Source organism: Narcine bancroftii, chromosome 1 (genome assembly GCF_036971445.1).
Source record: "Narcine bancroftii isolate sNarBan1 chromosome 1, sNarBan1.hap1, whole genome shotgun sequence".
In the NCBI taxonomy this organism is placed as follows: domain Eukaryota; kingdom Metazoa; phylum Chordata; class Chondrichthyes; order Torpediniformes; family Narcinidae; genus Narcine; species Narcine bancroftii.
Window position 1 is genome coordinate 292,846,175 of NC_091469.1, and position 15,116 is coordinate 292,861,290.

A 15,116-nucleotide genomic window follows, 5' to 3' on the forward strand; every position below is an offset into this window, starting at 1 on the left:
TATTGCATGCGCAGAAACATTCAAAGATCCAAGCCTGGAATAGACGACCTTCGATCCAACTCTAAACCAATTTCTGTATCCAGCTTGAAAGTTAGTTAGGGGAGTTTTCAACAGAAAGTCTGCACATATCGGATTCATTAATGTTTATTTTATTCTGTTTAAGTTTAAATTCATGGTAACAGTATGGTGTTTGCTTATATTAGTCATTTACCCTGTTTCCATTCAAGATTGCAGAGATAGTTCTGCCATGTATCACATCCTGTACGACTCTGACTGGACATTTAATGATTAAACTATCCTTCAAATATGTATAACATACACAAGGTGGCAATTGCTGTGTGACAGGCAGAGTGATAGTTTTCAGCAGAACATTCTCTTTAAAGTTAGAAACCATGGAAATAGACTCTCCAGCTCAACTGCAGCAGAGGCAGCCATTTTCACGAATCCCGAACAAGCACCACTTTATTCTTCCCCTGTTCCTTTCCTCCACATTCTACCGTTCTTCTACACACTGAGGGCAACTTTACTATTGCTGTTTAAACGATTGACCCACACAGCTTTTGGCGTGTGGGAGGAAACGTGCATTCAAAGGAAACTCCTAGGAAGAATGTGAAACTCCACCCAAGACCGCACTGGAAGTCAGGATTTGGACCAGGTCACAGAAGCTCTCCCCTTGACAAATGAAGATGTCATGAACCTGGTTTGTCATCATCAGGGTAAGTCCCTTTTCCTTATCATTCAGTGAAAACATTCGTCATCTTCCATAAGGTTAGAAAGTCAATAACATGAATGAAAGCAGACGTAGTCATTCTTTGTAACCTCTATAATGAGGGTGGCGCAGTTAGTGTAGTGGAACACTATTACAGTGACAGCGACCCATAACCCTAATGCCGCTGTCTAAAGGAGTTTGTACGTTCTGTCCATGGGTTTCCTCTCGGTGCTCCCACAATCCAAAGACATATGGGGTTAGTAGATTCATTGATCATATGGATGTATTTGGGTGGCGCAGGCTCATGGGCTGGATGGGCCTATTACCATGTTGCTTCTCTAAATTAAAAAAAAATGATATAACTTCCTGCATTGATGCAGCAATTTTAACATTGAACAATGGAGCTAGGCTCTTCACTGGAGTGTTATCAAGTAAGAAATTAATGCTCAGTTAATGCTCAGGGAAACTACTTAGTCACACATGTTAAAGGAGGGAATATGGATTACACACGGAAGAGCCCCGTCCAATCTCCTGATTGGTGCAACGTCACCTGAAAATGATCACTTGTGCACATCTTCTCTGGGTTAAAAAAAAACTTTGAACAAACACCAACTAATTTGTCAGTAAAGAAAGGCACAGGAATACAGAAATGTGATTGAATGTCTAATGCCATGGTTGCAAGGTAACAACCTCCCTCTCTCTCCATAAAACGACAAAGTGATTAGAGGTTTCAGGAAAGTGGCAGAGACTACACCCTTGTCTACCTCACTGGCTCTGATATTGAGAGCAGAGTCAGCTTCAAGTTCTTGGGAGTAAACATTTCCAAAGGCCTGACCTGGACCAACCATGTTGATGAGATGGTCAAGCAAGGACCCCCAAAGCCCCCAAAGCCTCTACTTGCTTAGAAGACTCAGGAAAGGTGGCCTGACTATGGGTATGTGATCGAAAGCATACTTGCGTGGTACGGGAGCTGCTCCGCTCAAGGTCGGAATAAGCTGCAGAAGGTCTTCAGTGTGTTTCAGAACCAACTTCCCTCCCCATCTTCTACATCTTAGGAAAGGTAGCCAACATACCGAAGGACCCATCACAGCCTGCAAGGACCCATCACAAAAGCAAACTGCTGGAGGAACTCAGTAGGCCATGCACCATCAGTGAGAGAGTAAGAATTGTCAACGCCTTGGGACACCATCCCTCATCAGGACTGAGACTGCAGAGGAGAGATAACTCCTGTCCCGATGAAGGGTTTCAGCCTGTAACATTGACCATTCTTTTTCTCCCACTGATGCTGTTCAACCTGTTGAGTTCCTCCAGCAGACTGTGTTTTACTCCAGATTCCAGCATCTGCAATCTCCCGTGTCTCTCCAAAATTAAACAAATGTTCGATGAAGTGAAGGCAAAAAAATGAGTTGGAAAGTTGGAAGACTTTATTTATTTCAAGATAATTGTGCATAAAATAAACCAGTCAATATGCATCAGTCAAGGATTGAACATTTAAGAGCAATATACTGGCGGTAAAAACATATTCTACATACTGCGAAGAATTTGGTGGTTGAAGGGATTTAGACCTTTGGAGGAACATCCATGAGATCTGGTTGCATCACAGAGGAACAGGAGGGTCACAATTATGCAAATGGATCCTTTTACCTTTGCACCTTCCCTTTAGTGGGGTATAACAGAGGATTATTAGCTCATAGATTGAGTTACCTTGAGTGAAGGCAATCTATCTCTGCGAGAAAGGAGCCTGGACTGTGTGAAATGGGCTTGGGATTGCCTAGCATATTGGGTGATTGAGGTAGAATCCTTACCCTTGTTGCGCAGATGGTTGGCCCACATCTTTGTTGCATAAATGATTGTACCCATTTAGGGAACGATGAGCACCCTGCACGCAGCTCCAGCAACAATGACCCAAAGCATCAACGGCAACCACCAAGCATTAAGCTTCAGAATTTCCTCCCTAACCCTTTCACTCTCTTCTCTTTAAAACCTCCCTTTCATCTAGCGGTTTGAAGTTTTTAAGGTTAGCTCTACTGTAGAGATTTAAGTTGTTGCTGGCGCTCTTGTTGCACAGATCCTAAAGCAATACCTAGGCATGGCAAGCGGTGACTCTCTGCCGCTGGTGGGAACTTGCTGTGCACAAAATGAATGTAACGTTTCATAGATTACTTCAAACCACATCAGCTTCTCCAGGAGTTGAGGTGGGGGTTGGGGCGCATCTCAAAGCATGTTATACGTACAAACATCTTCTAAATGTGTTGATCCTCCATAGAAGACAAAGAAGCATCAGGGGACGTTCAAGGACGATTTACGAGAACCAAAACTTTATCATTTCGAGGAAATGCAGATCGAATGGAGGTTCTGACATGGCGGCGCAGAGGAGATAGCTCTGCCTGTGGGGCGGAGGGTCGAGAAATCCAAACTCAGGCTCATTAGTATGAGAAGATCATCAATAAATCCCCCAAAAAAGGAATTCAGCAGATATTCATAAGCCCAAGAAGTTAGAACGTGGGGATTGCTGACACAAGTAGTTGAGGTGGCATTGCATTGAGGAAACAGAAGGAAAGAGCAGAGAGGGCTGAGAGGACACTCTCAGAGTATGAAGTAAATCACGAAAATCTGTAGACACCGTGTTTGAAGTAAAAAGAAACACAGAATGCTGGAGAAGCATTGATTGTGCCTCGTGATCAGCAGGGTGTGTCTCTGCATCATATGTTTCGCATATTTCAATGTTTAAAAAGGAAACTAGAACACCTGACCAGCAGTTTAAAACAAACTGATGACCCGGCCCCAACTACTGTTACTTGAAGTTTCATGGTTATAAGCATATGACAAGTGAAAACAAATAGTAACACAGCGCAGTAACTTAAGCAATAGTTATACCTGCTGTTACTGTGCTTTGTAGAAGGAAACCAAAACATTGCCACATGAAGAGTTGATGGGGAATCGAATGATCAAAGCATCGTTTAATCGTACATTTCCAGAATGGAGGGTCTAGGTCAAGCTTCCTTGGATATTTTTCATTTCTATCTCACACCTCATTAAATTATATTTAAAGGTTCATTTAGAATTTACAGTGAGTAGATTCATTACATCATAGAAAAAAACATTTGGATGGTTTGAAACAATTTTTCTTTTTGCTCGTACCTCATGCCCGAAACTTTAGTTCTGTATCTTTGCCTCCTATGGACCGTGCAGGACCTGCTGAGTTTCTCCAGCACTTTTGTGTATTTACAGTTTGGATGGTTTACAGGCGAGGCAGACAATTATTCACTCCAATTTTGGTTTTAAATCCATTTACAGAATCTCGATATCTTTGGCAAGACTACCATTTATTGCTCATCTCTGATGACCCCCTTGAGAAAGTGGTGATGGGATGACCTCCTGCAGACCGACTGGATAAGAAGCTGCTGCGATAGTATTAGGTGGGGAAATAACAGTTTTAAGGTGGGGGGGGAGAGATTTAACAGGGACGACTCTTTTTTTCACGGATGGTGGTGAGCGTACGGAACGGGCTGCTGGAGGAGATGGCTGAGCCAGGTACTACTGCAACATTTAAGAAAAAAATTTGATGCCTACGTGGATAGGAGAGGTTTAAAGGGATGTGGACCAAATGCAGGCAGGTGGAACAAGCATGCATGGGACATTTTGGTTGGGGTGGGCAAATTGGGTCGAAGGGCTTGTTTCCACGTTGTGTGAGTCTATGACTAGATAAACTAAGATCCAGTGATGGTGAAAGAATGGGGACAAATCTTCAAGGCAATGGACCAATACCTCAGTAATACACTCCCATGCATAACCTTGTGGTTGTCACTTGAAATCTGCTACCTACTCATTTCCTGCCTTCCTTGTACACATTCCCTATCATTTCACTCTTCAGTTTCTCCTCATATTGTTTCCCCACATTCTGCAATGGACTTATTGAAAAACAGGATGGAGAAAAATAAATGTTGGCTTTTGAACCTGATGCACAGAGTTTGAGCCACACAAAGACTGAAGATGGTGGAATTTTGATCAGATATTGAGCTGTTGAAGTAACTCAGCAGGTCACACAGCATCCATGGGTAGAAATGCGTGGGGTCAGGTTGCTGGAGCACAGTGGGTTCTCAAATATTTTCTTTCCACTCACATCCCACCTTAAGCAATCCCTATACCATCGGTGCTCTGTGACTAGTAAGGGATTGCTTAAGGTGGCATGTGAGTGGAAAGAAAAAGTTTGAAACCACTGGTGTATCGGAACCTAGTCTCGATAAAGTATCCCAACACTACATGTTGAGTGACCATTTCTATCCATGATTGCAAACTGTGAGTTGAATAAAAAAAGGGTGATAGTCAGCTTACAGGAGGGTGCACCAGCATCAACTCATTGACACCAAACCCAAGGTGCTGATTGTTGACTTCAGGAAGGGAAAACCAGAGGTGTATGGTCCAGTGATCATTGGGGGATCAGAGGTGGAGAGGGTGAGCAAATTTAAGCTATCAAGAGTCACTATCTCGGAGGATTGTTTCTGGACCCAACACACTATTGGCATCATGAAGAAAGCACGTCAGCACCTCTACTTCCTCAGGAGATTGCAGAGGTTTGGTATGAAATTGAAAACCCAGGCAAATTTATACAGGTGTGTGATGGAAAATGGGCTACATCATGGTCTGGTATGGGGAGCGTAAAGCTCTGCAGAATGTAATGGATACAGCCCAGGAATCACAGGCAAAACCTCCCAAGAATATCTACAGGGAACCAGGGGTGCAGTGCTGCCAGAGCTCACCAGAGCGCCGCTCCAGGCACCTCATGGGACGACTCCAGCACCTCCTTGTCGCTGTTTTTGGTGAGGTCCGACACCTAAAAAAAATAGCATTACACCCCTGCGGGGAACACTGCTATCAGAGAGCAGCAGCAGTCATCAAGGATCCACACCACCCAGCTCACACTCTGCTCTCACTACTACCATCAGGAAAGAGGTAGAGGTGCCACAAGACTCACACCACCAGGTTCAGGAACAGCTGCTGCCCCTCCACCATCAGTCTCCTCAACAACAAAGTCAACCAGGGACTTATTTAAAGAGTTATTTTTGCACTTTATTTTTTTCCCTCCCTGTATTGCAGTTTGTTTACATTTTCTTATTTGTTTACATGTGTATGCTGTGCACAGTTTTTTTTTGCACTGCCAATAAGTGGTAATTCTCGCAGCAAAAAGAATCTCAGGGTTGTATGTGATGTCATGTATGCACTCTGAAAATAAATCTGAAATCTAAAATCTGAACCTGACCTGCTGAGTTCCTCCTGATGTTGAGTTTATTTGGGGAAGATGGGTCCTCCAACCTTGGTTCTGGAACCTTATCTTAACCCTGCCCTACTCATTTAATCTTTGATTTATACAAATTAAATCTATTTCCCATCTCACCAGCATCAGCAAGGTTTGGATCAGTGAATTCCAAATTTCCGTAACGTCTTCTGTGGTGATACGACCACTACATTGGCCACACTCTTACCGGCCTAGTGCAGGGGGCAACCACTGTACCTGCAGGTAGAAAACCTGGGAGGCTGGCCCCACGGCGGTCAATCACCGACCTGTATGTAGACTCAAGCCGGCCCCTCCTGGGTCAGTCAGACACGTGGAGCCAGCAGTATACTGAGACTGGTGAGTACAAGTTTAAGCTCATTAAAGTCGGCGAAAGGATATAAACAGAATAGAGAGCGTGCAGAGGAGGTTTACGAGAATGTTGCCAGGGTTTTAGGGTTTGAGTTACAGTGAAAGGCTGAGCAGGCTGGGACTTTATTCCTTGGAACATAGACGATTGAGGGGTGATTTGATAGAAGTTTTCAAAATTGTAAGGGGTAAGATAGAGTCAATGTGGACAGGCTTTTTCCATTGCGAGAAGATTCAAACGAGAGGACATAGATTGAGAGTAAAAGGGGAAAAGTTTCGGGGAAACATGAGGGGGAATGTGGTGGGGGTGTGGAATGAACTTCCGGCAGAGGTGGTAGAAGCGAGATCAATGTTAATATTCAAAGAAAGGTAGGATAGGTATATGAATGGGAGAGGTCTGGAGGGTTATGGGCCGAATGTGGGCCAGTAGGACTAGGTGGGAGAAATTGTTCAGCATGGTCTAGAAGGGCCAAACTGGCCTGTTTCTGTGCTGTAAATGGTTATATGGTTAAGTCTGTTGGACAGTCTGCGGACTTTGCATCAGAAATATTTGCACAGCAGCACTCACATCTTCCGTGAAAACCTCTCTTTCCCTTTTGTAAACACCAACCAATGTGGCAGATCCCCCCCACCACCCCTCCTCTCTTTTGAAGACGGAGTTTTATTTAGCACTGAGAGGTTGTTGGTTGTGTGCCTTCCCATCTTTCTTGGATTTCCATCACACTTATGACTTCGCTGATGCGTCCTGGGGATAGGTTGGAGGGAAAGCAGATTGCTCAAGTCTTTGTGAACACTTGCATGAACTAAGATTTATTTATTATATTCTTACGCTCCATTGAAATTTATCTTTCTTCCATTTTCAGCTGTTCTCCAGCTGTCTTCTGACCATTGAAAGATTTTCTTCTACAATTATATTTAGCATCAGCTTCTTGTTTCCCTTGGGTTTCCTATTTATCCCCTCATTTTAATGTATTTTTATGTTACCTGCATTCATTTTAACATTTTTATTTTCCTGAATCACTGTGAGATTTTCCCTTTTTAATTGCACTATTAATTTATCAGATCATGCGCGAGCTGCTCCATTGGTCTTCTGCAGTAGAATTTCTTTTCTTTTATATCCTTCACTTTGATTTATATTCCTTGCTCTTGAGTTTCAGCTTTTGCAGGTCTTGAGAAGGCTTGGGGTTTATCTTTGAGTGACTTTGATCACCAGCCCCTGTCCTCGGTTGAAACTGTTTCTTCCAGTGAGTTCTCAGGAACAGGCTTTAACTGACTCACTAGCCGGTCACTTCATCAATTCTCCTCCCTGGGCCTAAAAACAGTGGTTATTCATCTTACCGATACGCTGCGTGATTTTGCATGCACCTCTCCTTCCTCAGGAGGTTGCAGAGGTTTGGTGTGACCTCGGAGACCCTGGCAAATTTATGCAAGTGTGTGGTGGAGAGTGTGCTGACTAGTTGTATCACGGTCCGGTATGGGGACACCAGTATCCCTGAGTGTAAAGCCCTGCAAAAGGAAGTGATGCAGGGCATCACAAGCAAAATCCGCCCCGTGAGAAATCTAGGGGGAATGCTGCCATTGGAGAGCAGCAGCAATCATCAAGGATCCACATCACCGAGCACATGCTCTGTTCTCGCTGTTGCCATTGGGAAAGACAATAAACTATATCAGGGACTCATTTTATTGTTTTTTTCTTCTCTGTATTGTACAGTTTGTTTATATTTCTTTATTTGTTTACATGTGTACGTTGTGTACAGATTTTCTTTGCAATACCAATAAGTGGTAATTCTGTCTGGCCTACAGGAAAAAGAATCTCAGGGTTGTATGTGATGACAATGTATGTACTCTGGCAATAAATCTGAAATCTGAAGGCTATCCCCCAGCAACCTAGTCAAACTCTCTTGCCTCTCCCTTTAATTTAAACCCTCCTAGCACTGGTAACATCTTCAAGAATCTTGTTTGCACCCTTTCCAGTTTAATAACATCATCTCTAAAAGACAAGAGAAATGGCACTTTTCCAAATAATGGCCTTTCCAGTGTCTTATTCACCTGTAACATGATGTTCTAACTCCCCCACTCATTGCCCTGCCCAATGAAGCCAAGCATGCCAAAAGCCTTCCTCCCTACCCTGACTACCTGCACCTACACCTCAAGGTTTCACTGTTCTACAGAAGAGAGGCCCTCTACCATTTTAGGTTGCAACCCTAACCCCTGACCTGGTTTGACTTATCAAAATGCAACACCTCGTACTATCCAAATTGAACACCATCTGCCATTCCTCAGTCCACTAGCTCAGTCGATTAAAATTCCTTTGTTATCCTAGATAAGCTTCCTCATTATCCATTGTACTGTTCTGTAGCAGTGTGTGACTAGAATTGTGGAGCATGTAAATGTTTAATTGCAAGCAGTGGAGTTACCTGTGTGAGGGTCCCTGGGGCATGAGGTAAGAGGGGTGGAGGATTACATTAATTGTCTATGTTGGTCATAGAATTTATTTTAGACTTTTTGCTATACTACCTCCAGGATGCCAATGCTGGTATTGGCGTTAACCTCCCTCTGTCGTGTGTGTGTGTGTGTGTGTGTGTGTGTGTGTGTGTGTGTGTGTGTGTGTGTGTGTGTGTGTGTGTGTGTGTGTGTGTGTGTGTGTGTGTGTGTGTGTGTGTGATTGTGGCTGCAAAGGGGTGAAAGGATGCTTGCATGTTTTCATAATGTGTTGGGTGCACAATGAAGCAAATATCCAAGAGTGCATGATGCTTGCATGCATACATGTATGGTCCATCTGTATATGAGAGAGAGAGAAATTCAAATATAATGTATATGCATATGTGTGTGTGTGTGTGTGTGTGTGTGTGTGTGTGTGTGTGTGTGTGTGTGTGTGTGTGTGTGTGTGTGTGTGTTTGTATCCGTGAGAGTGAGTGTGTGTGTAAGAGTGAGAGTGTGTGTGTGTGTGTGAGAGAGAAAGTGAGCATGTGAGCATGTGTGTATGTGTGTGTGTGTGTGTGTGTGTGTGTGTGTGTGTGTGTGTGTGTGTGTGTGGGTACGCATGCGTGCGCACATATACATATTTTTGGAGTTCCACATGAATGTTGTCAAGAGCTGGAATATTTCTCTTCCTTTCTACCCAATCCCTCAAAACTCTGAAAGAAGAACGTCATCACAGTCCTCTCCTTGTTATTATCAGGCTGGTTATAATAAGCACCACAGAAACTTCTGCTGCAGCCTCATTCAACCTCCTTTTAATTTAATTTAGACATACAGCACAATAACAGGCCCTTCTGGCCCATTGAGCCCGTGCCGCTCAAATACCTCTATCAACCTACAACCCTCGTAGGTTTTTCAACATGGGACACCCAGAGGAAACCCACGCCGATACAGGGAGTATATACAAACTTCTTACAGTCAGTGACAGGTTCGAACCCGGGCCATTGGTGCTGTAATCGCATTGTGCTAAGCTGCCACGCTAACCGTGCAGAAGGCAGACTTTCGATATTCATGCTTGCTTTAGTTGGTACCAGTGAATTACAAAATAAGGGTCCGTGCTGACAAAATAAGCTCTTCACCAACAAATTAAATTTAACGCAGTTACTGTTAACTCAGTGCTTGAATAACTCCAAAGCCCAGAGACCATGAAGTTGATGCATTGCAGACATTTGGTCAAACACACCAAGGATACTCATGCATATTAGTTAATGGACCTATTTAAAAAGCCCTGATGCTGTGGAAGATAAATTTCTTTGCAGGCAAGCAATTTCCCATGGGGAGATTTGCCAAAAGTAATTGAGCAATTGTGGTAATAACAGTTAACATCACCTCCTGCTACAAGAGGATATGACCTTATTCAATGCCAGGTAGTCTTCTCTCTGGCCCTAATCACCAGCATGCAGTAAAACACCAGTATTGCCTGCAACAGTCTGTCCATCAGTGAATGGACATACTGGCTGGTTATAACTGCAGTTTGGGTTGTTTATGTTACTTAAAGTTTAGCGCCTGGAGACTTGTTTCCAACCTGGTTTTTATTCCTCTCTTTGCTGATAGCTTAACATTCATCTTTTCTTATTCTGGCCTCCCCAGCTCTACTTTATCACCTCCAGCTCCATTAAGCTCTTCCCCATTTAATCTCTCCTGCTGTCCACTCTGTCACGCACTTTCCTTATTGCCACAAGATCACAAGATATAGGAGCAGAAGTCAGCCCATTGAGTCTGCTCCGCCATTCTAATCATGAGCTGATCCATCCTCCCACTCAGTCCCACTCCCTGGTCTTCTCCCTGTAACCCTTGAGGTCCTGACTAATCAAATACCTGTCAATCTCTGCCTTAAATATACCCAACGACCTCACAACCACAGCCACCTGGGGCAACAAGTTCTACAGACTCTTGGCTCTGGCTGACACATTTTTTTCGCATCTCTGTTTTAAATTGATGCCCTTTTATTCTGAAGTTATGCCCTTTTGTCCTAGACTCCCCTACCATGGGAAACATCCTTGCCACACCTATTCTGTCCAGGCCTTTCAGCATCTTTGAGGTCTCCCCTCATCCTTCTGTAGTCAAATGAGCTGATAAACGTTCCTCTTATGCCAAGCTTTAATTCCTCCTCATTTCTTCCCCTTCATGTCCATGTGGAACCTCCAACTTTTCCCAAGCCTGATTGAGGTTTTCAGTCTGAAATATCAACTCTGTTTCTCGCTCCATTCAGTCTGCCTGACCCACTGTGCACTTTTTCCTTTCATCAGTCAGTTTGAAGCAGCCACGGGTTAGAAGACAGAGAGCTAAGCTTGGGGAGTGCGGCGCCACAAGCAATAGGGATGGGTGTACAGAATGGTTCGGGCATTCCTTGTGAGTAAATGCAAAGAAGTGGGTCAGTCACATCCATGGAGAGAAATGCTCAGTTCAAGTTTTGGCTTGGAGCCTTTTGTGGAGACTGAAGTGGGGAGGGGAGAGGCCAAAGGATGATAGGATAATGGATGAATGAATGGTGGAGAGAAAGATAGGGAGAACACACCTGGAGGTGAGAGGAGGGGTTGAGAAAGGGAGCAGGAGAAGGACAGATGGAAACAGTGGAACCCTTCTGAGTTCTCCAGATGATCCTCTTTCTTTCAGGTCACCTGTCAGATTGCCAGTCTTCTCCTTTGACCAGACAGCCTACCAAAGTTGGCCAGCTTTTATCCTTCTGGAAAGCATTTCTGTGTGCAGTTTGGGTCACCAAATGAGAGGAAGGTGATAAACAAAATAGAGAGAGTGCAGAGAACATTCACGAGAATGTTGACAGGATGGCAGGGTTTGAGTGACAGAGAAAGGTTGAGCAGCCTGGGGCTTTTTTCTCTGGAGCGTAGAAGATTGAGGGCGGGATTTGATGGAGGTGTTCAAGATTTTAAAAGGGACATAAAGAGTCAACGTGGATAGGCTTTTTCAATTAAGAGTGGGGGATATTCAAACCAGAGGCCATGGTTTGAGATTGCAGGGGGAAAATTATGAGGGGAAATTTCTTCACGCAAAGGGTGGTTGGGATGTGGAATAAGCTTCCAGCAGTGGTGGTTGAAGCAAGGACGTTATTTACATTTGAGGAAAGACTTGTCAATGCGCCTTTGCATCTTGACAATAATTGAGTTGGCTTTTTGGATCTGTTAATTAGTTTGCAAGACAATTACATGAAGGGGAGAAGATTGGAGGGATATGGACCAGGTGCTGGTCAGTGGGACTAGGAGGGTGGGGATGTGTTCTGGCATGGACTCGTAGGGCCAAACTGGCCTGTTCTGGGCTGTATATGGTGATATGGACAACAAATGGGGGATAGTTTTACAGCCATAGATGGCTCTCGCAGTGGTGTGACCCATTTTGCCTCTGCCAAGTTTGCAAGAATAGATCAGAAGCCATGTGTTTTTCATGGGAAACTGGCCGAACAATATGGCAGTTAGTGAATCATCTGCAGCTCATTCTCAACAAGTGTAACCCATTAATAACTAAGGGCACACAAATAGACAACTAAAAGAAGGAACTCCTTAGCCTGCTTGTTGTCATTACAAGCCAACTTGGCCAGCTATTGCTAGGAGCAGCTGATGTCGCTCCATTTTTTAGCCCCACCTTTCTTGATCTGAAGCAAGTCGCTTCTGACACTTTCACATTCTACCCTTGCGTGGTGTGATTGCGACTGGCCTGTACAGCAGATAAGCAGCAAGCTGCACGAGCCATGTTGAAACCAGCCGTGAAGGAGGAAGTGCGCGGTTAGGAAGTGGGAACCATTAGCTCAGAGCAGAATGCTGCAAAACCGCTTCGCTGGAAATTAATTTTTTTTCCCTCATTTCTTAAAATAAATGCTCCTATCCTATCCTCGGGCAAACTGCTTTCAAGATTGATACCGTTTCCATTTTGCGGGGCCAGGAGAAAGCCACAAAAAAAAAATGAAAGGAGAATCGTAGCAAACTGAAGCCAACTTACAAGTTTTTTTCTCCCCCTCTGCTGCATTCCCGAATTATTTACCAGCTTTTGCAAGATGCATTGAAATTATATCACCATCACAAATGTTCAGGAATTCAGTACCAGTCACAGGAAGTTGGGCACTTCAGCAAAATTGCCAATATATTGTTAAGCAAACAGAACTGATCTTCAATGGGCCTGATCTTTTCTTTATAGCCAATGACATGAGTTTTGTAAATTAATAAACATGCTAGCATCTGGAGACTGAATAAAGCCTCAATCACTTCTTAATGTGTATTCTCTTCCAGACCCACTTTACAGTGCTAACCGTCATCCAAACAACAATGCAATAGAAGCCTCCGTCGCACACTGTGACACAGTTGAAAGGCTTCTGCTCTGCCTTTCTTTGACAGGGACAATTGGCAAGAGGCCTGTGGCTATTCACGCAGAACAGGCAATGAAAAATGCTTGAAGTCAGTTTCAGGGGTGGCATTGCCCATGGAAGAAAGACCACATAACGTGAATGACTGCTGCTAGGAGACTCATTCTGAAAGCATGTTGGTTGCAGGCCTCCATGTGCCGACATCAATGGGCTCATCTTCTCCCCATTGAACGGACCTGAAATGATAGAGATATACATGAGAAAGAACTATACGGAGAAGGAAAATAAAGGCCAAAGAAGACAACACTATAGCGATTGTTGGGCTGAGGACATATTAGTTGTACAGTATGTTTGCCAAATGTTGCGTTTAAAGAAAACGAACCTTCCTGAAACATGACCAGGAGTTTTAACATGTATTAGGTCTGCAAGCTATTTCACTATTACAGTATCTCAAATTAATTCCATAAGCAATTAGATGGCCTAATTCAGTTTTATGTACTTGCTAAGCACTGATACTGAACATGTGCTGATGTAATCAACGTTCTTCAAGTGCTGTCTGCATTCATTCCCAAAAATCTTCTTAAAAAGGAAGAAAAGCCTTTAACCTAAATGTCTCAGACCCATAGTTTGTATCAGCTCTGTGAGTAATCCTGCGACATTTACAGCTCCATTTAATATTAAATTAAATCTCAACATAATGCTGCAGATTTAATTCATTGGGAAATCAAAACAGGCAGATTTAAAGGTCAAAGCAATTACTCATAACTGTCGAAAATTAAATCTGTAGCCACTTGGCATTTTAGTCTTCCTTGCTCTTTATAGCTTCACCATATTCTATCGCTGTTTTCCATAATCACTTCGAAGCAGTTGTGTGCTTCAGAAGTGGTCACTGTTGTTATGCCTGAAAGCAGTAGCTCCACGAGATCCCACAAAAACTGCAGTGTACCCACAAGCAGTTTTGACAGCAGTAAACAATGACCAGTGTACAAGGCAGAACATCTTTTCTCATTTTCAAAATAGCAACACAAGGTCAGTGCCAGCCACCAGAGAGAGGGAAGTCAGATCAACATCTCATCCGATCAGCAGAGATGTGCTCTTTTAATAGTGTACAGAGGCATCACGCTCGGGGACCACAGAATGGTAAAGTCTTGCTTTCTTTTCACCTCACGTTACATATTTTTAAAAAAATGTAGTTGGTGGGCGAGAAGTACGAAAGAAACCAAAACTTCACTGCTTCTGAGGAAAGGCGGCTCATAAACTTTGAGCAGAGTCGTAGGAGGGCCTTAGCCATAAAAAGGTTGAGAATGGGTGCTCTAGAATGAGCCATGAGATTTCAGATTTATTGTCAGAGTACATACATGACACCCTGAGATTCTTTATCCTGTGGACGAGGCAGAATGACCTCTTATTGGCAATGCATAAAACTGTGCACAGATGACTGTGCAATACAGAGAGAATTTAAAAAAAAAACAATAAAATGCAAAGCTAAAAGTCCTTAAAATAAGTCCCTGGTTGAGTATGTTGTTGATGGGTCTGATGGTGGAGGAGTAACAGCTGTTCCTGAACCTGGTGGTGCGAGTCTTGTGGCACCGATACCTCTTTCCTGATGGTAGTGCCAAGAACAAAGATTGTACAGGGTGGTGTGGATCCTTGATGATTGCTGCTGCTCTCCCACGGCTGTGTTCCTTGCAGATGTTCTCAATGGTGGGGAAGGTTTTGCCTGTGATGCCCTGGGCTGGGTCCACTACCTTTTGGAGGGATTTACACTCAGGGGTATTGGTGTCCCCGATACCAGACACTTTCCACCACATATCTGCAGAAATTTGCCAGGGATTCTGGTGCCATACCAAACCTCAGCAAACTCCTGAGGAAGTAAAGGTGCTGACATGCTTTCTTCATGATTGCAGAGTATTGCAAGTAGAGATACACCTGACATCCAAAGTCAAGTGGTTCAGCTTCAACATCTGAAATGA

At 43.7% G+C, this 15,116-nt stretch overlaps 1 long non-coding RNA gene across 1 annotated transcript; it reads left to right on the forward strand.

The window, feature by feature from the left end:
- Positions 1 to 339: 339 nt before the first annotated feature.
- On the forward strand, positions 340 to 13,841 carry LOC138751780 (uncharacterized). The gene is made up of 3 exons (XR_011350177.1): positions 340 to 716; positions 4,007 to 4,128; positions 13,070 to 13,841. It is a non-coding gene; the product is annotated as an uncharacterized lncRNA (long non-coding RNA).
- Positions 13,842 to 15,116: the final 1,275 nt, after the last annotated feature.